The sequence below is a fragment of the Zalophus californianus genome, chromosome 1, assembly GCF_009762305.2.
Source record: "Zalophus californianus isolate mZalCal1 chromosome 1, mZalCal1.pri.v2, whole genome shotgun sequence".
Taxonomy (NCBI): domain Eukaryota; kingdom Metazoa; phylum Chordata; class Mammalia; order Carnivora; family Otariidae; genus Zalophus; species Zalophus californianus.
Window position 1 is genome coordinate 53606377 of NC_045595.1, and position 27684 is coordinate 53634060.

General features: G+C 38.3%; 1 protein-coding gene and 1 long non-coding RNA gene across 5 annotated transcripts in view; one reads left to right on the top strand and one right to left on the bottom strand.

Annotated features, from left to right (window-relative positions):
• Positions 1 to 710: 710 nt before the first annotated feature.
• Positions 711 to 2599, bottom strand: LOC113918248. The gene is made up of 3 exons (XR_003518492.1): positions 2495 to 2599; positions 1579 to 1666; positions 711 to 1013 (listed from the first exon to the last, which is right to left on the bottom strand). It is a non-coding gene; the product is annotated as an uncharacterized LOC113918248 (long non-coding RNA).
• Positions 2600 to 2758: 159 nt separating this feature from the next.
• Positions 2759 to 27684, top strand: part of PPARG (peroxisome proliferator activated receptor gamma) — a 131239-nt gene continuing 106313 nt past the window's right edge. The window contains exons 1-2 of one of the 4 annotated variants that reach the window (XM_027586524.1): positions 2759 to 2891; positions 27178 to 27254. The gene's annotated coding sequence lies outside the window, so the exon portion shown is untranslated. Of the gene's footprint in view, positions 2892 to 3787; positions 3851 to 27177; positions 27255 to 27684 lie in introns of those variants that run through there. The other 3 variants (XM_027586522.1, XM_027586523.2, XM_027586525.2) reach the window with 3 other exon arrangements.

Consider the following 27684-nt stretch of genomic DNA (forward strand, 5'->3'; position numbering starts at 1 on the left):
TACACACATACACAACATAAAAGTTATGAAGCAACATTTTTTTTTAATTTAGGAAGTACATTCTAATAGTTTCTGTTCTCTTCTGTTCTGTTTTATTGGACTTTAAAAAATATATTGGTTATAACCCACTGAACTGATTTAATAATCCACCAGTGAATCAAGACCAGTAGTTTAAAAAGCAGATTTATATTATTTCTATTTACATTGCTTAACTTCTTACATTTTTAGGCTTCACTAACTACAGATCACTTTCAAAAATCACAGATTTTTTTTTTTTATTTAGAAGGATGTTTAGAAAGTATTCGTATTCTAGTATTCAACTCTAAAATGTTGCACCAGTTCTGAGTTTACTGTGTTGGGATTCTCTTTGGTCAGTGTCCTTAATTATGGGAACTTCCCCAACCAAAAGCAGGTTTGCCCTACTTCACACCATATACAAAATTTAACTCAAAATAACTCAGAGACCTAAACATCAGAGATAAAACTATCAACTCTTAGAAGAGAATTTAGGAGTAAAGTTTTATGGCTCTGGATTAGGAATTGATGTGACACCAAAAGAAAAATACGTAAATTGGATTTCATTAAAATTAAAAATTCTTCTGCTTTAAATGACGCCAAGAAGAAAGTTAAAAGAATTTACTGGATGGAAGGAAATATTTGTTAATTATATATCTGATAAAGAACTTGTATACAGAGTATATAAACAGATCTTATAAATTAACAATAAAAATATAAATAACCCAATTTAAAGATGAGCAAAGGATTTTAATAGACTTTTCTTCAAGGAGGATATACAAATAGCCAATAAGCACAGGAAAAGATACTTGTATGATGAGTCATTAGGGAAATACAAGTCAAAACCACAATGAGGTACCACTTCACACACATCAGGTTGGCTAAAATAAAAAAGACAATAACAAGTGTTGCAGGAATGTGGAGAAATTGGAACCTCCATACATGGCCGACAGGAATGCAGAATGGTGCAGCCACCTTGGAAAACAGGCTGGCAGTTCCTTAAAAAATTAAACAGAGTTACCATTTGATCAAGCAATTCTGCTCCTAGACACATACCCAAGAGGAAATGAAAAACATGTCTACACAAAACCTTGATATGAATGTTCATAACAGCATTATTCTTAATAGTCAAAAAGTAGAAACAACCCAAATATTCATCAACAGTGGATGAATAAATGAAATGTGATATACCCATACAATGGAATATTATTTGACCATAGAAAAGAAAGAAATATCGATACGATACCACATGGATGAGCCTCAAAACATTATGCTAAGTTCAAAGAAGCATGTCACAGAAGACCTTATTGTATTTCATTTATATGATATATCCAAGATAGGTTAATCTATGGAGACAGAACTGGATTAGTGGTTAGGTAGGGTTACAAGGAATGACTGTTAATGGGTAGGAGGTTTCTTTTGAAATGGTGATGGTGGTACAACTCTGTCAATAAACTGACAAATATTGCATCATACATTTGGAACTCTGGAATGATCAAGAAGAATGCATGCAGCGCTTCTATGCCTGAGTGTAGAATGCTGCGCCCTGACAACCTGACTTACCTAGACGACAGGCAAAGAAATGGGGGGTTGCCAATGGTCAACAAATGTTCTTCTCTCGTGTCCCTGCAGAGCTGTAGCTCTTCTTGTTCTAGGAGACAAGTGGAAGGACACGAATCTATTGACTTTAGCTCTGAACCGCTTCAGAAGTGATACTCATCCTCACAAAATTGTCCTTCAAAAATGAGAACCTTTTGCCCTTAAAGGAAAAAGAACTAAGCGTCCCCAACTAGTTAAGATGTGAAAGGACTAGAGAGCATTCTGAACAAGCAATCGATAATTTTCTTGAAGTCAGGAACGTTACTTGTCTTTGCTTCCTCAAGGAGGACCAGGCCGAGAGCGGGATGATCAGTAAATGAGATGGGAGAAAGGGAAAAAGGTAGGGCCTCAAGTCCAGAAGACCAGAGGCTTTCTGACTGGGGGCATCTGTGAATCCCTCTGGATGGGTCGTCACGGAGAGAGCGGCAGGAAAAGCAGCGGCCTGCAGACTGCCCAGCACATTTACCAGGCAGCATACCCCAAACTGCTTCTGCAACGTGAGAACTTGGGATTCCCACGCCCCGCGTCCCACCCCACCCCCACCCCATGAGTCCTGATCCCTCAGTGGAGGAAACACCGCTAAAGAATTCAAGAAATTCTGTTAATGAGTTTAAGAAATGTTGTTAATGATTAAAACTAAAACTCTGTCACCTTAAGAAACTAATGAGCACCGGTGTGAAGTACAAATGCAAAAGGGGGGGCGCTGAAAGTGCGCAGCACCATTGGGCCCTCGGCTAAAAACCAGGTGATCCTAAATATGATTTAATTTCTTTTTAAAAGAATGCCATTAAAAATAACAGCTTGGAAAAAGGAAATCCCGCAGGGCGAAGGGTGAGACACACTGGCGTGAAGACGGAAGGCGGGCTCCGGAACCCCGCACCTCGGACTGTTCCCAGACGTGACCGTGGGCACCTTTCTGAGCTCCGTCCGGATGCCGGCTCTGTAAAATGGGACCATTTCTGGGCCGCCTCCCAGCGGTGGCTGGGAGGAACGAGCGAGGCCGGGCCGAGGCTGCGCGCCAAGACAGCCCCGGAGGCCACTGGCCCTACTGTGCGCCAGGCGGCGGGCGCCCCGCGCCGCGCGCTCCCCGCCCCCGCGCCGCGCCCTCCCCCGCGGCGTGCCGCGCCGCGCCCGCCCCCGGCCCGGCTCGGCCTCGGGCAGGCGGGGCCGACCGCACTCGGAGCCGTAGCCCGCGCCCGCGCCCGCGCCGGAGTCGCCGCCTGGGGCGCTCGGGTCGGCCGCCGGGACACCGGAGCTGGGCGCTGCCGCAGCCGCAGGTCAGTGTCGGGGTGCGGGGCGGCGCTGGGGGCCTGGAGGGCGGGGAAGCGCCGAGGGGTCGGGGCCCGAGGAGGGCCGGGGCTGCGGCGTCGAGGTCGGAGGGGACGGGCACGGACAGGTCCGGGTGAGGGTCGCTGTCGTGCTGAGAAGTCCCGGCACAGAGCGAGCCGGCGGGCCGTGGAGGGCAGGGGCTGCGCGCGAGACGCGCCACAGGGAGCGGCGGCCGCGCACCGGGAGACGCGGGTCGTGCGTCCGGCGCTCCCGGGACAGGCCTCCTCGAGGGAGCGCCTGGGTCGGGGTCCGCGAGAACCGGGGACCTCCGAGTCCCCGGCGAAGGTGCGCAGGCGTCCGGGAGGCGCTCGAGGGGGAACTTTGGGACCGAAACGCGGACTCCGGCGCTTGTCCGTCCCGCCGCCGTGGAGTCTCCTTCTCGGTCTCCAGAGCTCTGGAGGCGGTCGCTGGGGGTCGCGGTGACAGATAAGCGAGGGGCGCGTTCGAGGTCACCTAACCCCGGTGCCCTTGAGCGCTGAGCTGGCCGTGAGCCGAGTGAAGAGGCTGGGATGTGGGCCGGATTCCCCGGGGTTCTAGGGGATGGAGAATGCGTGCGTCCCCCGCCCCACCCCCGTGTTTGGAAAGGTGGCATTACCGGGCTGGGGGCTCCTACACGTGCCGCGCCTCCCTGCCCGCTCTGTGTACTCTCACTGAGGTAGGGAGAGGCAGGTAGCCTAAACAGAAAGCCCTGGTCCCTCAGTGCAGGGGGTGAAAAGTGGGTGTGTGGTTGTGGTACTGTATGCCTTGGTATTTGGGGAGGAGCCTAAGGTAAGGAGGCAGAAACTGGGAGTAACCTATTCGCTGCTTTTATATAAGGTCAGTTGTTAGGTAAAGAAGGGGCCTTTACCTCTGCTGGTGTTCAGAAGGCTGCATTTCTAAATTCTTCTTGTTAGCTTCCGTTGCTTAGGTGAGTCGCCTCACTCTGATTGCATTTTGTTGAAATGTGTTGATGTGTCCCAAATTTGCGAGATGATGATGACGACGATTATATTATATCGTTGATGTTTGGCTGTGCTTTTGTTTTACCCTACGAATCGAGTTCACTTGGGTCTAAGGATAATTCACTATTTTCTTGGGGAAAATAGTGTCAGTTTCAGGAGAAATAAAATTTTAAAAAAATAGTGATCTGTCAGGAAGAAGCTAAAGTTTTTCTGTTTTTCCTTTTCAAGGTTGGGGGATGAAATGTAAAATTAAATTTGTTTAAATTATCATCTGAAAACATAACCAGGCGCAAGATGCTGAACGGAGCTGTAGGAACCCTATTGCTGGAGAAGCTCTTTATTTTGAAGTACATTATTTTAATGTCAACTGTTTTTTTTTTTTTCATTCACGAAACAAGTTGTAACCAGAGGTGTTGAGAGAACAGTGAAATAACTTACTCTTTAAAAGGACCCAGGCACATCTTCTTCCACAAATCTCAGGTGTTCTCTGGCAGTCTCCCGTCTATAGCTAAGGGATCAGTCGCTAACTGAAAGCAGAACCAAAATGATGGCGTTAGATGATTTAGGAAACTAGAGAGACTGACATAAACATTCCCTGGGGCTTCTCAAAGAAATACTTCACACTCCTATGAATGTTTTATGGAAGACACTTACACATATTACCAGTTAGCGTTCTGAGGGATATTTCGAGGGAACCTGTTCAAGTTTTAACATAATTTTTGTGTTGTCTGTTTTCAGTCAGATTCACAGATTGATTCTGCAGTTAATACGGTGCCATAGTATTCTTTAATATACAAACTTTAAAACTAATGTCGTGTTAGCCAAAAAATGAAGTTTGTTACAAAACCATCTATTTTTGCCTTACTAGGTACTTCACATAATTTTTCTCCTTTATTTAAATTATATGATATGTGATATTTCACTTGCTGATAATTATATCTTAAAACATCTTAGAATCAACTAGTGACCATCTCAATCTTTTGTAATTCACTGGGAGAGGGAAAAAGTGGGTATTTCATTTTTAAATAAAAATTATTTTTCATATTGAGAAGTTTGTTTCTAGTCTTTACAAAAACTATAACAGCATGGCATTGATGAAGTATGGAGATTTGGAGGATTCTGGACTAAGATTTTGGGGCATTGTTTTTTCACTCTTCTAGATTTAAAAGAATATAACTTTAAAAAAGTAAAACTCAAATGTCCGCCAGCATCATATTCTCTATTACACTTAAAATACTTTGAAAATATTTTTTGTGATTGGTTATTTTCAGTAATTAAATACAGTTTTCTTTAAAGGGACAAATTTCCTTAATGTTCATTTCTTTGTTTCAGAATGATGTTTAAACAATATGTCATAATTTTTTAAAAAAACACTATTAATTTCAAAATCCCTATGACATTTAAAATTTATACAGGAGACAAAGTCTGACTTTAGGAGTATGGATTAGAAGGGCATTACTGATCACGGCTAATTGCTTTTAGTAAGTTGTAGGACTATAAACAAATACTTATTTTCTCTCTTCTGTAATTCTCTGAAAATAAGATGTTTGCCACTAATCTTAACTCGGAAGATAATTATGCGTGTGAAAGCTTTGTGGCAGCCGCTGCTGTGAAAACATACACCAGTATTAGTACATCTCATTTAGTTTTCAGATTGTGAAATGATTGTTAATAACAGGAGACTTTCATGAAGCATGGGAAAAGTGTTGAAATAATACTTTGCAAATGTTTTATAAATCCTGGCCCATACTTTTACTTCTTTCATAGGATGTATGTATGTATCTATCTGCTAATGGATAAGACAGAAAATGTCATCCTTCTAATTTGTGGGTGTCCTGCTGAATTCATTTTCACTTGAACTTGGGAATATATGTCCTAAGGTGTAGCAAACCGTACTGGAAGAAGTTTTTCGTCTCATTGGTTTCCACTAAATAAATACCAGTTGTAGAGGATTTTTTAAAAATCACTAATCAAGAAAACTTGATTTAAATCACCAGTCTGTAAATGTAAACATATGCTCCCCACCTAAAAAATGAACTGAATTTCTAAGTTGCTTTTCTTATTTTTCCTAGCAGACCCCAACGTTAGGGTAGTTGAGGCCTAAAAGCAATAAAAAAAGGCAGCGGTTTAAAGTGCTTATGAAGGTTCTTTGAAACTGATATAACTTGACTCCACCAAAGTACAGTAAGATCTGTGAATAACTCATCTTGCAAGCATAGACAGCCCCCACATATCATACTTTAGTTAGTTTCATAACATTCTAGACAAAAATTTTAAATTGAAGATTGTTTGAAATCTTCTTGGAGTTTCTTATTTACTATTTGTATTTTATCAAAATAGAGAGGTAGATTTTGAGAAGTTCTATGGTGTATGTTTTAGAGCTTATTTAATAAAAATGTCATGTTTTAATTTCTCTTTACCTAAAATACTTACGTTGGTTATTGGAAGGAAATTGATTCAAATACAGTAGACCATATTTTGGAGATAGTTTTTGTAGATGTTAAGGCAAAAACTGTCACCAATAATAGTCTATACTTATTTGTTTTTTTTAAGTTTATATATTAAGAAATATTTTTCTTCAACAACCAATACATATCAACATTTTAATACTGAATATTTAATTCAGAATATGAATGTTTACATTTCTCACAGTTTCGGTTATTACAATGGGGCGAGTCCCTTGTGCTTTCTCCCATCCCATTGCTAAGCAGGCCCGACCTTGCTTAGCTTCTGAGATCAGATGAGCTCTCACGCAGTTAGGGTGGTAATGGCCATCAACCACTTATCCTTTCTGTCCATTTCCTCATCTGTGAAATGGGAAAAGTATTGCAATTATTGTTCTGTGCTTTTTTTTGTATGACTTTAAGACTTTATCAGCAAACCTGTGTATTTAAATAATATGACCTATGAATTTAACTGAGCAGATATTTTAAAGAGAACCTTCATGGTTATTCATGTCACAGCTAGCTCTTCTACAAAGGCTGATGGACACAAATTTTGAGATCATTGTTAAGAATGAACTGAAGAGGGGTGCTGGGGTGGTTCAGTCCGTTGAGCATCTGACTCTTGATCTCAGCTCAGGTCTTTATCTTAGAGTTTTGAGTTCAAGACCCCTGTTGGGCTCCACACTGGGCGTGGAGCATACTTAAAAAAACAACAAAACACAACAACAAAGAATGAACTAAAGATAATGCTTGCTGGGTGGTGATCAATTTATAAAATGTTTCTGGAAATATTTCATCAATATTCAGTTTAAAATTGTATTTCCTATTCCCTGGTAACTTTAGATAAAAAATCAGACGTCTGTTTTCTTTTGTTTTACTGTTACTATCTTTGTGAGTCTTATGTAGACACAATGTGGATCCTCTTGTGTCAATATCGCATGTCTAATGTGGTCTAGGTGTAGATTGTGCTTTTATTTGATAAAGTTCTATTCTTTACGTATTTTTATGGCGCATCCTGTGAGTGCTTAATGTAAGTTACCCAGGAGTAGATTTCTTTTATAATGAGGCCTGTGAACCTTCAGATCAAAAGACAGTTCAGTATCTCAGACTAAAAGACTAAATAGTGACTTGTACTTGTTGTAAAAATTGGGTCTTTTCCTAACAAGCTATAACCAAAAATAGGCTTTTAGAGGCTTAAAAGTGAGGATGCTTCCTAATAGCATGTAATTAATCATGCATCATCCAAATAATACATTTTAAATTCTACTTGTGAATTATTAAATAATGCATTTTATTGTGAAGTGTCTCCTCTGCAAGAAAGTAAGGGACGTGGTTCCAGGTCTGAACCCCATTCTGTTTCTGGAATATGGAGCTACAGAACCCATGTAGGGACATAACTAAAGGGGTGAGGAGACTGAGGGCAAAGAAGGGTTTAGGCCAGTGCCTATAGGTGAGTGTTCCCTTTTCCTGTGGCTTCCCCTTTGGGGTGGGGAGCAGGGAGCAATATTAGCTAGCATGTGCTCTCTTCATAGTAGCTTGGGCTTTCTCAGAGTCATTGCTGTACCTTGAGCTATTCCAGTGACCAGGCCGTTCTCAACTTGAAAATCTTTTTTGCGACAGGGTGTAGTGAGTCTCCTTTCCCTACTGTGATTTCTCAGATATGAAGGAAAGAAATGAAGTCATCAGTTCATGCAACAAGAATCAATTAAAATTGAGACTTAAAACTTTACAGTCAGGATTTAAACTAGATCCTATAAGGTTTAGTTCAATTTGATTCAGTATCTGTTTAGGAAACATTTTTATTTCACTTCTTTGCTTTTAGAAAATAAATTCATTGCTAGTTTAACTGATTCACTGTTTAAAAAAAACACTTTAATTTGTAGACTCATCTAGGAGAATTAACAATATGGATAAGACTTACTGAAACAAATTTTCTGACCTTCTGGAAAGAGTTCATATTAGCATAAACCTGGGGTGTGAATTCCTTCACAGTTTACCACAGATAAGGAGAAGGGAGATATGAGGGAGGTAGAAAAATAGGGAAATACCCTGAGTAGGAGTGTAAGAGATCTGTCTATGGTCAACTCCCACAATCAGCAGATTGCAGTTACCGTTCATAGACCTCAAATATAAAGTTGGTTTCTAAGAATTTACTGTTCCCCAGTGACATCATAGAATTTTAGAATAGTTTTAAGATTTTATCTATCTATCTATCTATCTATCTATCTATCTATCTATCTATCTATTTATTTATTTATTTTGACAGAGAGAGACACAGTGAGAGAGGGAACACAAGCAGGGGGAGTGGGAGAGGGAGAGGGAGAGGCAGGCTTCCCGCCGAGCAGGGAGCCCGATGCGGGGCTCAGTCCCAGGACCCTGGGATCATGACCCGAGCCGAAGGCAGATGCTTAACAACTGAGCCACCCAGGCGTCCCTAAAATAGTTTTAAATTCTAAAGTTACCACCTAGCACTGTTATTCTGTCTGGCTCTAGAAGTTTCCTCAGGAGAGAATCTGGGAAAGTGAATGGAAAAAGGATATTCTTACCCTCTACGTATAAGGAATAAATTTTCCTTTATAGGGAAGGCAGTGGGGAAACATACCTGTCAGACTGCCTGAGTACAATGATGAAGTACTGGAAAGAACCCCTTAACTTTGACCCTACCCCACTGGCTGTCATTCCACCTCTAAAACTATATTTTTCATTTGAAAGTTTGAAGTCCACTTTCAAAATGCCAATACTCCTAGCAGAGTTAGTTCTTTAAATCACTGTCAGCAAAAATTTGAGAAGTTAGTCCTAGTTTCCTTGCTACCTGAAAACAAGGCCTTTGGGGAATAGACAACACATGTGGGAGCTTAAAAAGAGGTGATCGGGAGAAGGAAAAATAAAATTAAAGTGATTCATATTCCAGTTTCCCTGTAAACCAGCCTCTATGAAACCAAATAGGAAAATAATCATTGGAAATAGCAGTGATAGGAAAGGATATATTCTCCCATACATGCCTTTATTTTTCTCTTAAATGTCAATACAAGTCTTCCTTGAACCATTTTTTTCCCTCAAAGAAAACAAGTTGTTATTCCCCAACATCAACTTTCCTAGGAAATGTTATCAAAATTAAGGTTATGAGTTAGTAGTTGGCAGTCAAATATCTAAATATTACTTCTCATTATGTCTTTTTATTTTCTCTGTGATGCTAGACAAGTGATCTAGTGTCTCTGTGAGTTCTTCCAGACTTTTAAAGTAGCTTCCTAATAGATTGAAATGAGGGGGACCTTTCAATCACATCAGAAAAACGTATACTGAAGTATAAATAATACTTAATGCTTTCGCAGATCCACAGATCATAAAATTTAACACATGCTTTATTTCTTCTTTTATTTTTTGCTTAAAAATAGTTATGGCAAGCCAACACATCTCTGTTCGAAGTAGAAGCTTAGTAACTATGTCAAAAGCAAGTTCATTAATTGAATCAGCTGATAGGTAGTGTTTATTTAACAGTTAGGTTTGGGCCACCCTCATGCCTGTGACTGAGCACATTGCTTACTTGTCTTTCACTTTTTCACAATGTTGCGGAAGTCGGAATCTAAAGCAAAGAATCTCAGAGTCTTACCTTACTAAACGTTGTTCTTTTCTGTCAGTTGATGATTACCGGTATAAACAAGTTTTTGATTGCATGTGGAAAAGTGCATAAATTTTTTTCTCTTGTTTTATGTAGTGGATAGAGTTTATGAAAGAGAACAAACATATGAATGATGTATATATAAATGAAGAAGATACTTTAACAAATTATTTGCATATGTCAAAATCCAGAAGAGTGAAGAAAATACTCAGGCATTTGCCAATGTAGGATTACTACATGTTTTCCTAAAATATTTGGAACTAATTAGAAACATCCTGGCTTTATTTAAAGACAATATAATATATTTTTAAACTTTCTTTTTAACAAGGTCCAAATTCGTTGGTGTTTAGGACTAGAGCAGTACAATGTCTACAAAAATATAGATTATTAATTTCTTGAAGCAGGTACTAATTGGGTTTTATTTATCTTCCTATCTCTAGCATCTAGCACAGTATTTAGTATGCACTCAATACATGTTTTAAAAAGGATGAAGAAATCAGGGGTGCCTGGTTGGTCTGCCTTCAGCTCGAGTCATGATCCCAGGGTCCTCGGATCAAGTTCCGCATCAGGCTTCCTGCTCCATGGGGAGCCTGCTTCTCCCTCTGCCTCTGCCTCTCTCTCTGTCTGTCGTGAATAAATAAATAAAATCTTTAAAAAAAAAAAAACGATGAAGAAATCATCTAAGGAGATGGTTCTCAAGTGTGTGGTCCTTGGACCAGCAGCATCAGCATTATCTGGGAACTTGGTAGAAATGCAAATTCTCAGGCCACACCCAGACCTACTGAGTCAGAAGATGTGTTTTAACAGGCTCTCCAGGGGATTCTGATGGGTACTGTTTTGGAACGCCTTGTTCCTGCATCCCATGTGATGGCCTGGACCCATTGATCAGTGCACTTAGTTTGGATTATTTTTAGTAGGCCTTCCCCTTGCCTATAGTTAAGTTCTTTGCTATATTCTCCCCGTTGATAGACTCTCTTGGGATCATCCTGTAAAATTAACCCCATTGGCTTGGCATTGTATTACTTAAAGAAGTTCAGTGTTATCGGTAAGCTTGTGTCAAGAGAAGCTAGCCAGCTCACTTTGTAGTCTGAGCATCACTGGTTCTCCTGAGTCTCCCAAGTTCAAAGACTACAACCTCGGGACTGGATTTTATAAGATTACTGAGGATGATTCACCCCCAGAGGATCCACATTAAACAGACTTACAAGATACGGGTGTAAGCCTCAATTCCAGTTTAGTAATAGTAGAAAATGTACCCTTCCTGGTGATTGTTGGTGATGGTTTTTTTTTAATTCTAAAATTCTTTGGTTCTGGAATTGAAGAAACTTGTAGTCTTATATATTTCTGATGTCACTGTGATTGAGTTCAAGGTGCTTAGAAAGCAATTGGGCAGTATATCACACACTGGGATGCTATACCCCTACTTCTGGAACATTTCCCAAAGACATAGAGGATATAGGGAAAGCAATATACCCAAAGACTTTCATAAAAGCAATGTTATAGGAACCAATATTTGGAAGTAATTTAAATATTCAATAGCAAGAGAACAATTAAGTAAATTATGGTATAATCACCAAGTGGAATGTCATACAATCATTAGTGATGATTTAGAAATGCTAATACATCTGAAAAATATTAACTAAAAGAAGTAGCATAAAAATGTATGTGCACTATTGATTGCAACCTTACATAAATATATGTATATGAAAAAGTCTGGAAGGAAAGGAATATATAAAACTCATGATAGTTATATTAGGTTATGGAGGGCTTTTTAAAAACTTTTATCTCTTTCTCTCTTTTCCAAAGTTCGGCCAGTAATATAAAATTATTTCTGTAACTAAAAGCATATGTTTAAAGCTTTTCTGTTTTTTAGTATGTCTATAACTCTGATTAGTAAAAATCAAGGCAAAGGGTCAATTAAACATTGAGAATCCTCTACCTATTTAATTCCTTGAAAGCCATTGACAATAATGTTAAGGCACCACATGAATTCTTTTTGGTTATACCCACTTTTATTTCATACTTAATTTTATTTCACATATTGGACTTCACTGTACTCTTTGCTTGACTAGCCTCTACTTGGGGGGAGAAAAATATCCCATCTCTGTTATAGTCTCTTAATTTTCTCAGCCATACATTGGATTTGATTTTGTTTATTTCTTTGGACCTACGTTCCCTATTTGATGTTTAGCATACACTGACAAACAGGACTTTTAAAAAATAGTTTCTGGGGTTATTTTGCTTTAAAGCTACCCTTTTAAAAATTTTTTTCTAAAAAATATGTATGTCTATTATGGTTTTTTATAAAAACAAATGATCCCATGATAGGATAGTTATTAATAGCAAGGGAATTGAGGTTTCCAAAAATCTAGTCAGACTTCTGAGTGAACGCTGTAAAAGGCATATTTTTAATATATAACACATATATAATATAGTATATAAATATACATACACCAAGCAGTACATATTTATATACACATATGTGCACACCATGCACATACACAGAGCAATAGCCTTCGAATTAATTATTCCTTTTCTTCTTTTGCAATGTTCTAGAAATCCCAAAGGGAAAATTAAATGTTTTTACCTTTGACCCAGATTACAGGTTACATTTTCTTGTCACTTTCTTTGGAACTTATTTTGAGAAGTTTATGTCAGCTTGATGTCTTTAGAATAACCATTATCTGAATGAAAACAAAGTTTTAAAAGCTTTTAGAAATACGGACTATTTCTCTCTTCTTTCTGCCTCCCTCACTTCTGATGATTTACTCCTTAATACAGCCCAAGGCAGACCTCAGCCAACAAGATTCAGTTTATAGCCTTAGAATTTGTGGGTAACACAGACTTCATGTGATGATACCTCCAATGACAAATTGAGAAGAAGCTCCTTTTTAATGAAGATTTATTTATTCAACAAATATCTATTGAGCTCCTCTTTTGTGCCAAGACTATTTTAGAGAAGAAGGATAAAGCAATGAACAGACAAATTCCATCTCTCCTGGAGTTTACAATTATTGTTAACTAGATTTAACAAGAGCATTAGTGGGGGAGGTGAAATCTAAGAGGAGGCTACGGTCTTGGCCCTCCCCCCCCACCCCCCACCCTCCCCCACCCCCGTGACAAGTCAGCATTGCTAGACCAACACGGAGTCAGGTGGCTATCTTTAAGTTGGTTGTGAATAGGGGAAAACCTGCATCCTTGATTATTTGTCCTGGATCCCTTATTACTATACTATTTTAAGTTATATGTATGTATTTTGTGTTATGTATAATGTTATATTACATTACTTTATGTCTCTCTCAGTAACAAATTTATTAACAAAGAAGGTAGAGGGGTGCCTGGGTGGCTCAGTTGGTTAAGCGTCTGCCTTCCGCTCAGGTCATGATCCCAGGGTCCTGGGATCGAGCCCCGCATTGGGCTCCCTGCCCAGCTGGGAGCCTGCTTCTCCCTCTCCCACTCCCCCTGCTTGTGTTCCCTCTCTTGCTGTGTCTCTCTCTCTCTGTCAAATAAATAAGTAAAATCTTAAAAAAAAAAAAAGGAGGTAGAATGCATCCTTTGTTAATAGAGTATTACTATTATTGAAAATCCAAATGACAAGGTGATTATTCACTTTGCAGAAGGATTATTTATTTTATATTGTTCTCACAGTGAATATATGTAAAGGGTGAACTATGCAAGTGAATTTGTAACCTTATTTACAAAAAATTTATACCTAAATGTAAAACAAAGTTCACTGGTTAAAATTAAAAAAAAAACAAACAAAAACCACATTTTTCCCCCCTGGGAAATAAAGTTAGCTACTTTTCTTTAAAAGCCTATGAGGAACTTTTACATATTTAGAATAGAATATTTGAGTAAAAGGAGATCCAGATACTATTTCAACTGTGCGTCCTTTGGTCGAATTACTTATTATAGCTATTTCCAAATTCTATATTCACATACAAATTGTCTACCATTTTAGTTCTGATGTTATATTAACAGAAAATATTTTATTGACCACTTAAAAATAAGTTCTGAATAACACGACACTTTGGGGGAATCATGATAAGGAAAATACATTCTGAAGGAATTTATGTGATATACAATTAATCCATTCATATGTAGACTGACATGGCAAAGTAGAGTATAGTTTACTTTAAAGATTTTTATTTATTTCTTAGAGAGCACCAGTGGAGGAGAGGGGCAGAGGGAAAGGGAGAAGCAGACTCCCCCTGAACAGGGAGCCCGATGCGGGACTCAATCCCAGGACTCTGAGATCATGACCTGAGCCCAAGGCAGACACTTAACCAACTGAGCCACCCAGGCACCCTACAGTTAACTTTAGATGTAACCAAAATTCTCCAGTTTTGCAGATTTCACTACAGTTTATTCAATTCCACAGACTCCACAGACATTTAATCAATGACCACTTGCCTTTCAACACTAGATATCCTTACATAGGAAGGAAAACTAATACTTTTCAGTCTTGAGAGCACACCATGCTAGGTTGGTAAACCAGCATCTAGCGCTAGGGAGGCAAATGCCCACAGCTCAGGAAAAGCTGAGAAAATAAGCAGTTGAACACAGCATATTGGTTTGGTTGTGTCTTTAGGCCACGCACATGATTCATTCTGTGTAATTTACTGTGTCTGCTGGAACAATCTTGGATCCTAGCAAAGCACAATACAGACACACAATTTGTCTCTATTATGCATATGAAGTTTGTAAATGTCAGGTTGATTTCCTTTGTCATACAACATGTATGTAAAGTATTTATACTGGCCACCAGCTTTCGAATTCGGAAAATGCAAACTAATTTTAATCTCAGCTGACGTAAAACAGTTAGAAGGCAGATCTACCCTGAAATGTAATTTAACGTGTTCCATACTCTGTATTACACATTTTATTTGCTGATTCTTTGCTGTCATGTCTTACAGTTTTTCTGCACAAATTCTGTGTACCGAGCAAAATTGTTCATTCATAGAGGATAGAAATGATGTTGTAATTCTTATTCCTCTTACATATGTATGTACTGCATACCTTCCCTAATTCATGGCCTATAGTGTAGAGAACTGAGTGTATTATCAGTGCTTTATAAATACTTCTGAACTTGATTTGATTTCCCTAATTCACAGCCTGTAGCACAGGGGGGCTGGGTGCATTAGAAGTACCTTATAAATATTTTTAAACTTGATTTGTTACTGAGGACAAGTTTGGGCATTTTCAGGATCACCTGTATGGGATTCTCAGTGCTACTATTCTCTACATATTAAAGGAATTCCCTAAGTTACTCTCTAAAATGTTAACTTCTATTTTATTTAACATTTTAATGATACATAATGATTTGAAATTAATGCCAGAAGAGATTTTCATTTTACTGTTCTAAAGCGGGCAAAATGGGATATGAAAAGGGGAAAAAAATGTTAATTATAGACTTCAGCTTTCTATGTTGGATCTTTTAGTAGTTCTGGTCAGAAAAACAGGTTTTAAATGGCCTAAGGGTCAGAGCACTGTTTTACATTCTTGTTTGGAGGCTTCCAATGGCAACTGTAACAGATTCTATTTAGTCCTACAACTGGAGAAAACCTCCTAATAATGTACAATAGAAAAATGTCATTTAGACTTATTACTCAGGCATAAAATAAACAGTTCCTTTTCAAACATTTTGTTAAGTATTAGATAAAACACTATCAAGTTTTGGCCTATTAATTTGTTTATAATATACAAAGTAATTTAATCAGTATTTCATATATGAATCACAAGTATTATCATCATTATTTAACAGTTAATCTCCTTTCACAAGGCAGATATGGGTTTATAAGCAACTTCAAATCAAAATACCAAAGAAACTGATTTACATATAAAAGAAAAGCAAATAGAGGAACCTTTTCTTATATGGCCTTGTGACATCTCTGCACACCCCCTCTTCTCCACAGCCTTCATCTGTGGATGTAGAACGAAGGTAGGAGTCTCTTAGCCAAAGATCAATGCAGGGAATTTGCACCCTCTCCACCCTTGGGCAGCCTGCCATTATCCTTCTGCAGCCACACCTGTTCACCTCCTACTAGGGCAAAGAAGGGCCCAACAGACACAAGAGAGACAGCAAAATGGCAGGGAGGGTAGAGCCTGATAAAAAGAAAGATGAAGGATTGAAATGGGTTTGAAGCTTTCTCTCATTGGCGATCCAGACTTCAGTTTCCTTAGTTTGTTATTCATTCGTGTATGGCTGGACACAGTGAATCGCACACATGTTCAAGTATGTTCTAGGCACAAAGGGAGACACCAAAGCTGCTAGAAGGAGGAGTTTATAATCTACATGAATCAAAATGGGGTGAAATTCAAACATGGAAACAACAGTTCAGAGCAGCATATGATTAAGAGCTAAAAGAAGTAAGACAGAAAAGAAATGCTACAAAAATTCAGGGAATTGTGGATCAGTGTGGATTGGAGGGTATATCCCAGAAAAGCCATGTAGAGAAGGGAGGGATTAAACTAGACTTGAGAAATTGGGAGATTGACAGGGTAACCTTATAGGGGAAAAAAAACTTAAAAAATATACAGAAAAAGAAACGAAGAAGGGAGCTAAAGTATGATTCCTTTAATACGAAATATCCAGAATAGGCAAATCCATAGAGAAAGCAGATTAGTGGTTGCCAGGGCCTAGGGGGGAGGGGGGAAAGGGGAGTGACTGCTTAATGGGTACAGGATTTCCTTTTGAGGTGATTAAAATGTTTTGGAACTGGATAGAGGTGCTGGTTGCACAGCTTGAAGAATGTGCTTAATACCACTGAGTTGTGCACTTTAAAATACTTAATTTTATGTTCTGTAAATTTTGCCCCATAAAACAACAACAACAACAAAAGTTCAGGGTTTGAGGCAGCCCAAAAGGAGGGGAAAGGAATTTCCAGTGTAAGAAAACAAAGCCTGGAATAGTGCGTAAGCATGGATTGAGGGAAACTCTGCCGAGATCAATGCATTTGAAGTGGATGTAGCACGTGTATGTGAGTAGGAGAAATATGGCTGGAGATAGAGATTTTAGGTCAGATGAGAAAGGGTCTGGAATGCAGGCAAAGGAGTGTGGGTTTTATCTTATAAGGAGTGGTGAGATTCCAGGTCTTGAGAAAAAGAGTGAGATGATTTAATCAGGAGATTAATTTGGCAGTAGTGTGCAGGGAAAACAGGAGGCTATCTGAACATCTGGACATAAAATGAGGAGGGCTTGTAGGAACAAAGAGGTAGGGAAAATGAGACTGATCTGCTCATAAACCCTCCGTTTCTGACTTGGTACAAGGTATGTACAGATTGGAGGACACGCATTAAAAATTTTATATTGTCATAACATTCAAGCACATCATTTTCCATTCTACAGAAATATCCACGATAGATTGAAAAGTTCCGGGGCACCTGGGTGGCTCAGTCATTAGGCGTCTTGCCTTTGGCTCAGGTCATGATCCCAGGGTCCTGGGATCAAGCCCCGCGTCGGGCTCCCTACTCAGCCGGAAGCCTGCTTCTCCCTCTCCCCCTGCTTGTGTTCCTTCTCTCGCTGTCTCTCTCTCTGTCAAATAAATAAAATCTTTAAAAAAAAAAAAAAAGAAAAGTTCCTTCACCTCCGAGTTAGAGCACCACTGCCCTAAAGGACAAATGGACTGGACTTTGTGACTGAGTCCTGTGAGGCAGTCATCAGCCATACCCTCATTTTTTTATTGTTATGTTAATCACCATACATCATTAGTTTTTGATGTAGTGTTCCATGATTCATTGTTTGTGCATAACACCCAGTGCTCCATTCAGTCCGTGCCCTCCTTAATACCCATCACCAGGCTAACCCATCCCCCCACCTTCCTCCCCTCTAGAACCCTCAGTTTGTTTTTCAGAGTCCATCATCTCTCATGGTTCCATAGACTCATTTTTATGGCATGTTTACTATGCGTCACACATTGTGCTAGCTACTGGTACTGTAGCAGTAAGCAAGACAGACAGGTCCCTTCCCTTATGGAGCTTCCTCCGTCATAGACAGCCCTTTGTCACAGGATTGCTAGAAATTAAAGGGAGACATGCTTCAGCTCAGCATAAGGAAAGGATTCCAGTTACTGCCGTTGTCCACCAGTGGGAAGGCTGTCTTGTGTGGAAGTGAATACTTTGTCAGTAGAGACATTCATGCAGAATCTGAACTGCCATCAGTCAAGGAGTCTTGTCTGATAGGACAAATGAACTAGACGACTTATAGGGTGATACCCTAGCGATTCCCTAATCTGTAATATTAACTTCATAGACTTATTTCTTTTGTTATGGACCGTATTGGAAAACCAATGTCTACTAAGTGTCTGGATGTTTTCATCAGGACTTGTAATTACATTTTCCTAAATTTGAATGCACGTTCAGTTTTAAGCATATCTGTACAGTTAGTTCCATAGTTCTTTTTTAAAAAAAAAGTACAGTTCTGGTGGCTTCTCAGCCACCCTTTAATTCCACCTTTAATATTTGTGGTATGCTCCTCTTCCAAGTGATGTTTTTCACAAGTAATGCAATATCTACAGAAACAAGTTACCTAAATCACAGTCTTGCTGCTGACTTAAAATCATTTGTTCTCCCTCCTGTGATGTATTGCTGTGGTTGAACAAGACCAGCCCTGACTATCCATTTTGGTAATGTCTTCAGGATTCCATTTTGATGTGGGTGAAAGTTCAAATAACTTTTATTATTCAACGTTTTTGACTTAGTTATTAGAAACTTCCAATTGTTATTGTAAACATTTAGCAGCTGGAATTATCACAAATTAATTGCACTTTGGAGGATCTGGAGGACTTAGACCCCCACAGGAGTGGTATCCTCACTAGAGTTTGGGGAAAATTCTAGAATGCTTTTAAGTAAGGGACATTATTTTCATAAGGATTTTTTTAGTGGTTATGGCATCAGATGAAGAAAAAGGTAGCTGCAGAAGAAAAAAAATCATTTTTCTTCAAGTCTAGTAGAATATTTTGTTAAAATAGCCCATTTTCATTAAAATCTGCATAAATATTTGAATTGTGTCTAGAATAGTGTCTCATATGTTTTTTTTTTTAGTTTTATTGTATTACGTTATGTTAGTCACCATACATTACATCATTAGTTTTTGATGTAGTGGTCCATGATTCATTGTTTTCCTATAACACCCAGTGCTCCATGCAGTACGTGCCCTCTTTAATACCTGTCACCAGGCTAAACCATCCCCCACCCCTCACCCCCTCCCCTCTAAAACCCTCAGTTTGTTTCTCAGAGTCCATAGTCTCTCATGGTTCATCTCTCCCTCCGATTTCCCCCCCTTCATTTTTCCCTTCCTTCTCCTAATGTCCTCCATACTATTCCTTATGTTCCACAAATAAGTGAAACCGTATGATAATTGACTTTCTCTGCTTAACTTATTTCACTTAGCATGATCTCCTCCAGTCCCATCCATGTTGATGTAAAAGTTGGGTATTCATCCTTTCTGATGGCTGAGTAATATTCCATTGTATATATGGGCCACATTTTCTTTATCCATTCATCTGTTGAAGGGCATCTCGGCTCTTTCCACAGTTTGGCTATTGCGGACATTGCTGCTATGAACATTGGGGTGCCTATGGCCCTTCTTTGCACTACATGTGTGTCTTTGGGGTAAATACCCAGGAGTGCAATTGCTGGGTCATAGGGTAGCTCTATTTTTTATTTTTTGAGGCACCTCCACACTGTTTTCCAAAGTGGCTGTACCAACTTGCCTTCCCACCGACAGTGTAAGAGGGTTCCCCTTTCTCCACAACCTCTCCAACATTTGTTGTTTCTTGCCTTGCCAATTTTTGCCATTCTAACTGTTGTAAGGTGGTATCTCAGTGTGGTTTTGATTTGAATTTCCCTGATGGCTAATGATGATGAACATTTTTTCATGTGTCTGTTAGCCATTTGTATGTCTTCTTTGGAGAAGTGTCTGTTCATGTCTTCTGCCCAGTTTTTGACCTGGTTATTTGTTTTTTTGGGTGTTGAGTTTGAGAAGTTCTTTATAGATCTTGGCTGTCAGCCCTTTGTAGTGTCATTTGCAAATATCTTCTCCCATTCTGTGAGTTGCCTCTTTGTTTTGTTGACTGTTTCCTTTGCTGTGCAGAAGCTTTTTATCTTGATGAAGTCCCAAAAGTTCATTTTTGCTTTTGTTTCACTAGCCTTTGGAGATGTATCTTGAAAGAAGTTGCTGTGGCCGATGTCAAAGAGGTTACTACCTATGTCCTCCTCTAGTATTTTGATGGATTCCTGTCTCACATTGAGGTCTTTCATCCATTTTGAGTTTATCTTTATGTATGGTGTTAGAGAATGGTCGAGTTTCATTCTTCTGGCTGTCCAATTTTCCCAGCACCATTTATTGAAGAGACTGTCTTTTTTCTTTTGCATATTTTTTCCTGCTTTGTCAAAGATTATTTGCCCATAGAGTTGAGGGTCCATATCTGGGCTCTCTATTCTGTTCCATTGGTCTATATGTCTGTTTTTGTGCCAGTACCATGCTGGCTTGGTGATCTCTGCTTTGTAATATAGCTTGAAATTGGGCAACGTGATGCCCCCAGCTTTGTTTTTCTTTTTCAACATTTCCTTGGCGATTCAGGGTTGTAGGTACTCAATAAATATTTATTGGGTGTTGTTCATTGAATGTGGAGTGATGGACAAAGCACTTCAAATGGAAAAATTATATGAGCATAGGCACCAAAGTAGGGAAAATGTGACTTTAGAGAAAAGCAGAGATAGTCTCCTGAAGGTAGAATATGTATGTAATTACCAATGTAAAAACTTTGGTGGTTTCTTAATTTCTGTACAGTATATAGACTACCAATGATGATGATTTATGATGCTTATATCCAAAGTGAATAGCTGAGCTTAAATGTAAAAAGTTATTACCCGTGACCTAATCTGGATTTTCGAGATCTCCTGGCTGTCCTCTCAGTTCCTGCTATAGCTTTTCTAATTCCCTCTTTCCCATCACCTCTCTCCTTCAACGCCCCCCCCCCAGGGATTTTTGGTGTTTCCTATATGCTGTCTCTTTTTTTTCCTTTTTTTTTCCTTTCTGTTTCTCTCCTTCTGATGGCTGTCTTCCTTTTTCTCTCTGTTTCCCAATTCCTAACATCTCTCTCTTTGGTTAGGTCTCTAATATGGAAATTAAATGTATTTTTATCTACTAGTCAAATGATGAAGTGGGGATGTTTTCTGAATTTAGCATGAACAAAATGTTTATGTTGCTCTTTCTGATATGAAATAAAATTGGTTATCACTTATACATGGACTTCGATTGGTTTTATAAAAGATTTTTTTTAAAGATTTATTTATTTGAGAGAGAGAATGAGATAGAGTACGAGAGATGGGGGAGAGTCAGAGGGAGAAGCAGACTCCCTGCCGAGCAGGGAGCCTGATGCGGGACTCGATTCCAGGACTCCAGGATCATGACCTGAGCTGAAGGCAGTCGCCTAACCAACTGAGCCACCCAGGAGCCCTATAAAATATTTTTGAATCACTCATCTTCACACTGGGAGAAGGGGATCAGTGGTAAATCTAGTAAAGCATAGTAGCTTGTTGAAGTAACTCCTAATTGTCTCTAACAACCTTAGTTTTATCTCTTTTTTCCAAATGGTAGGTGTATCAGATATATCACATGATCCTTCAGGATCTAGGTTTTTTGTTTTTTGGTTTTTTTTTTAGTATGTCTTCATATATGCCATTACACAAGAGTTGGAACTTTAGTCTGTTTTGTTCATTCTTTATCGTCAGTGTCCAGAACACTGCTAACAAGTATCAGATGCTCAACGAATGATTGTCATTTTTTATTTCAAACCTACAGTCTCATTCTACTTCTTAATCCTAAATAGATACCATGACTTTTTGGAGTAATATTGTCACTAGGATAACTTAGTTTATAACTGATTTATAAATGGAACCATATGATTTCATGTTTAGAGAATGCTTTCTTTCCATTCAGTCTACCCTTTACTCCACAGCTTAAATCTTTCACCAAAATGTCATTTAACTATCCTTCTAAAGGACTGTTCTTTAATTATCTCAAGCACCAAAAAAGTAATTAGCTATTGATAGTAATATTTAATATTTATTGAGTACTTACTCTGTATCAGGCTCTATTTTAAGCATCGCCTACATTATCTCATTTTATTCTTCCGACAACCATAGAAAATACACACTATTATCTCTCTTTTGCAGATGAAGAAATAAGCACAGAGAGGTAAAAATAACCTGCCAGGTGATAAAATGAGGATTCAAACCCAAGCATTTTGAACACAGCCACCCTGTCTTACACTCTTTAACAAAAGCCTAATTTTGCAGTATTTAACTTGCCAGAGAAGGAGATGTCTACACTTTAGCACCACCACTACCACCATTCTACACTTAATCATTAGATCTACACAAGTATAACCATATTCAGATGTAAGCATGGATTAGATCTAAACTTTTAGTTGTTTTGGTTCACTGCATCAGTTTATGTGTCTCATAAATGCTAAGAAACTTGAAGTACTTATTCTTATTACTTGTGACAAGGTAAATCATCTCACCAAATCTTTAACTTATATTCAGTAGTTCCACCATCAGTTAAAATTGCCATTGTTAAGAGATTCTTCAGTTCCATTTTTCTCTCCCTCTTAGATTCCTCTTAATCAAAATAAGCCTCATCCCAGGATAGAGAGGTAAATTTAATAGCAAATTTAGTATGACTAGTGTAAAAATCTAGGGAAGGATATAATTGGCCCTTCTTGAGTCTGGCCTCTAATGGAATCCGTCAGCTATTTAGGGGGAGACTAGTTAGAGATTTGGTTTGATGGGATAAAAATTAGTCATTTGGGCGTGTTCATACACTTTCACTTTCCCCCAGTCCACCAAAGGGAATCTTCTTTTGATAATACAACACCCTCTTCCCTTACCCTTAGAAAAGTTGATCTTGCAGGGTCATTTCCTAGTTTTTGTGAGGAAGTGCTGGAGAATGAGTAGAAAGGGACTGGATGTGAAAAGCTGGAGGACATGATAAAGTGCTGGGAAGGGGAGGAAGAGGGAGAGATTAAAAAATGACCGGGCTGGGAATGGAGAAAATGTTCAGTGGGAGGGGTTTTGGTGAAGGAGACATTTTGGAGAGTGTGGTGTGTGAAAAACATTGAAGGGAAGTAGGGAAAACGGTATCCCTTCCCTGAGAAGGGTTGCTTGTGATTATGAACTGAATCTTCTATAACATATTTTGAGAGACCTGAGTAGAGAGAATTCTATTCTCTACTCTTTAATCTTGCAGGGAATGAGGAGTGGCCCAATTATGTGTTGAGTTGTGTTTCTTTTGTTCTTTAGAGGGAGAAGATGGGTAGTTAGCTTGGGTGGTGTTGAGCTTGAGGTTCCCAAAGAACCTCAGGTAGGGATATCCAAAAAAAAGTTGGAAACACAGAATTAGAACTCTTGAGAGAATAGTTGTGGTTACAGATAAAGATTTGGGAGTTATAAGCAGGCAGAAGGGTTTATGGGTAAGAGTGAACCAGGAAGGAACTTTCAGGACACATAAGATAGAAGAGCTCAGAAAGAAGAGGTACCAAGAAGAGAAATAGTAGTCATGCGACAGAATAAGAACTAGGAGAAACTGGTCTCCAAGCAACTAAAGAAGGAGACAGTTTCAGTGGTAAAGGATGGACAGAATACCAAATACTGCAGAACACCAGTGTGCCAGAGCCAGCTCAGACCTGCTTGTGAAAGTCAGCTGTTAAATTTTCACGGTTTCTGTGAGCCCATTATTATCCACAGCCATTATTAAAAATACAGTGATGTATACTTGCAATTAAACAAGTTAAATTAAAAAAAAACAAAAACAAAGGTAATAAACACACCACCGGCATCACTTCCTAATTATTTTACATGTTTGTGTTCATGTTGACTGTATCTGAATGGTAGAAATGCTGCATGGCATGCTCCAGCTCTGCCCACCTCAGCACTCAGTGACATCACGTTGGTAGCCTCAGTTCAGTCCTGGTGGGAGTATTTATACCCCAGAAATTGGCAAACACTGCCAATCAGGGCATTTTTCCCCGTAAGGAGAACCACTTGTTAAACATTTACCAGCACAGCTTTGGACGAATAGAGTGAAAATCGAGAAAAGCCTAAAGGATTTAGCAAGAAGGAAACGTGCAAATTTTGCCTTAGTTTCTGTAGAAAGGTGGACAAAAACCACAGTAAAGTGGGTTGAGGAGTGAAGTGAAGAGACATGTTCAAAAAAGTTTGAGAACAATTGAGTTAAGGCAGATTGTTATTGTTGATTTTTGTTTTAGGTATAGGGCCCATGGAGTATATACAATGCTTATATACCTTATTAATCTCCAAAAAAGAAGTAACGTGTGCAAATTTGCTTTATGGTGGAAACCTTTCTGTTGGAAAGTCTTAAGGAACTAGTTATCTACAGAAAACATTTTGGGAAATGCTGCTATAGTATTTAACAAATAGGATGATATTGGTTGTAAGTTTGAGTGAGATAAATATTCCTGTTATTAAAGTTTCTTAGTTTTCTAAAGGAACAATGTCAAGAATGGCTGTTGCATTTTGTTGAAGTATTTTTTTTTTTTTTTTGCATTGTTTGAGATAATCATCCGGTTTCTTTTAAAACTTGACCTAGTGCTGTGACACGTTATTTAGTAGATATTCTGGGGGTAAATCTGCCTGAGGTAAATCCAACCTGATTATGGTGGTTTATTCTTCTAGTATATGATTGAGTTTGTTCATTAGCACTTTATTTATAACTTTAAATCAATATTACTAAGTAGGACTGGTATTTTTCTCTTTTTTGTTAGGTTTTAATATCAGTGTGCTACTTTTGAAAAGTTAATTTGGTAGGGGTATTTTCTTCTATTCATAAACAATTTTGTAACAAGAAAGTTACCTCTTCCTTGAAAGTTAGAAAAAGATAATCTAGAAAATTATCTAGGCCCAGAGCTTCTTGGGGAAATAATTCTTTGATAAGTTTTCAGTGGCTTTCATTGTTAATTGTTTTTCTATTTCTTAAGTCAACTTTTGCCATTTATACCATTTCAGACAAATTAGTTTGAGTAAATTGCCCCTTGGCCTGCATTATTATCTACTTTTATCTGAGAGACGACTTTTAGCAGAACCTAAAAAGTTGGATGAGTAGGTATGAAGAGCCCCTATGTAATGTGGGTTCTATTGAAATGTCAGGGATTTGTCTGCTGTTGTCACAGCCTAGTTCTCTGGCATATAGGGATGAGTAGAAGGATTTATAATCTAATGAATATAAACCAATCTGTATTTAACTGACCAGATGGAGAATGTGAAAGAACTGTAATCCTTGGTATACATTACCCCCAGAATGGATCTTGTTTCTTCTCTACTGTAGTTAATGTTTGGAAACTACACATTTTATGTGTGGTACAGTGCAATTCTGAATGGATACAGAAAGGACATTACTGATCTTAGTTATAGGAAGAGTTTGGTGAAAGGTTATAGAATTCTGTCTGTCTCTGAAAGCTGCAGGAGGTGGTCCAGTTTTCTGTTTGATCCAACTCTTGGGGCCACGAGCTAGGAATACATGGCAGTTTATCTTTACTTTCTTCTTGTGTACTTCTAATGAACTCATATGTATTTCAAAGGGAAATTGGGACCAGTGTCAAGGAAAGCTTGTATGATTTACTCTTAACCAGGAGTCAGCATTCTTTAATTTTTCAGATAGAGATTTTGTTCCAGTTTTTCTTTATTAATATTCTTTCCCTTTTTCCCCGTATACTTAAGCCCTTTTTAGTTTAATTTAACATAAAAAAAAGTAAAGGTGATAATCCATTATAGATAAAGTTGTTTCTCATGTGTTATACATGTTATATACAATGAATAGTTTTGGTGTGGATACTCCTTTAGTTTTTGACTAACAAATCGGAGAGCATTTATGTAAATTGCTCTCATACAGGTTGGTAATCAGTCAGAAAACAAAACATACAGGTCTAAAACACTGACAAATCAGCTTTTTCTATAGAAGAATATGTCCCATTCTGAAAACAAATAATTACTTTATTATTAGCGTTGAGTCTATGTTAAGAGAATTTTCAATTCCCAAAGAAAAGTACTAAATAATGCTAGAGAAACAAACAAAATTCATTGGCTATGGTTTATATTCTTTCATGTTAGAAATAACAAAATGGGAAAACGTTTTTTACTCATAATCCACTACTTTGATGTTATGTATCAGGTAATAGGACAGTTTTTGCGAGTTCCAAATTTGCAAAGGTGTAGAATTTAAAAAGAAAAAAAAAGGAATTTTGTATAGGTTAGACTGTGCAGATCATTGGGTCTGGAAGTTTGGGCTATTAAGGCCCTGATGATAAGGCTTTTGGCACTAGATGCTGTTTTGTCTTTATGGAACGTACAGCTCTTCTAGGATCCCCGAGCCCTTCGTAAGAGCCAAGGATATGAATCCTGAGACCTTTGGCACATTTACTTGAATATTTTGCTCTCTGGGTCTTCCTTTTAAAAATCTGCACATGGACTGTGCTACATCTACTGTTGCCTAAATGGTTGTGATACGTGACTATACTTTTAATGTAGACTTAATAGCCATGTGCTATTATACAGTGCTAAAATACAGAATGAAGTTCTGTATTTTAATAAATAGCATATTTGCTATGTGTAGCTTTTAGCAAACACCTATCTTTTGAGATTATTAATTTTTTTAAAGATTTTATTTATTTATTAGAGAGCGAGCGAGAGAGAAACAGCATGAGAGGGGAGAGGGTCAGAGGGAGAAGCAGGCTCCCCGCTGAGCCGGGAGCCCGATGTGGGACTCGATCCCGAGATCCCTGGGATCATGACCTGAGCCGAAGGCAGTCGCTTAACCAACTGAGCCACCCAGGCACCCGAGATTATTAATTCTTTTAAGATCTAGTTTTTCTTAAGTTTGTCCAATAATGTAGGTGTCATTATTAAGTTGACATAAAAGATAGATAAGATAAAAGACCTTAACTCATGATCAGTGACAAGTAGGAGAGTGGGTGAAGTAAATCTAATACATGTCTCTTTAAGAAGATTCTCCAGCCCTGTGTGATTTACAGTTGGTAGTCTGTTGGTTACTTCTAGAGAATATAAAAATAAGGGAAAACAAATATTCAGAGTGAAATCCAACAGAGAAAATAAATTTATTTGTGCCTGTACATTTTGGCAGCCTAGGTTGTCTAAAAATTTTGAGTATGTGTATATCAAATGTTTTGTGTGTTTTTTTTTAATTGTTCAGATTTGAAAGAAGCCAACTCTAAGCCACAGCATACAAGAAGACCATTTTCTCAAACAAGAGTCGCCCTTTCACGGTAGGTAAATGCAGAATTTATTTTACTAAATTGGTATTTCAAAGTATCTTTTTAAAAGAACATGCAAATGCTTCATAATATTTTATTGTAAAATTTCTTAGAGAGCTTTTATTTTGGCTATCAGAAGACTTTCTGTTGTGTAATTTACCATCAGTTGAAGGAGAACACAGTAATGTATTTGTCTAAGACAAAACAAAGATAAGAGAGTGACCTAGAAGTTGGAAAATAACTTAGATCCTTAGAATTAAGTCTCAAGTACAAGTATATTATTTTAGGTTCCTATAATACTTACAATTAAATTGAGATAAAAATAAAAATATCTTGCCTGGTTCCCTCTAGGCCATGCAACCATGATCCTTGCTCACAAAGGAGAAAGTAGGTTCAGTATTTAATACTCATATATATATTTTTTATTCGGAGAGATAAAATCTGAT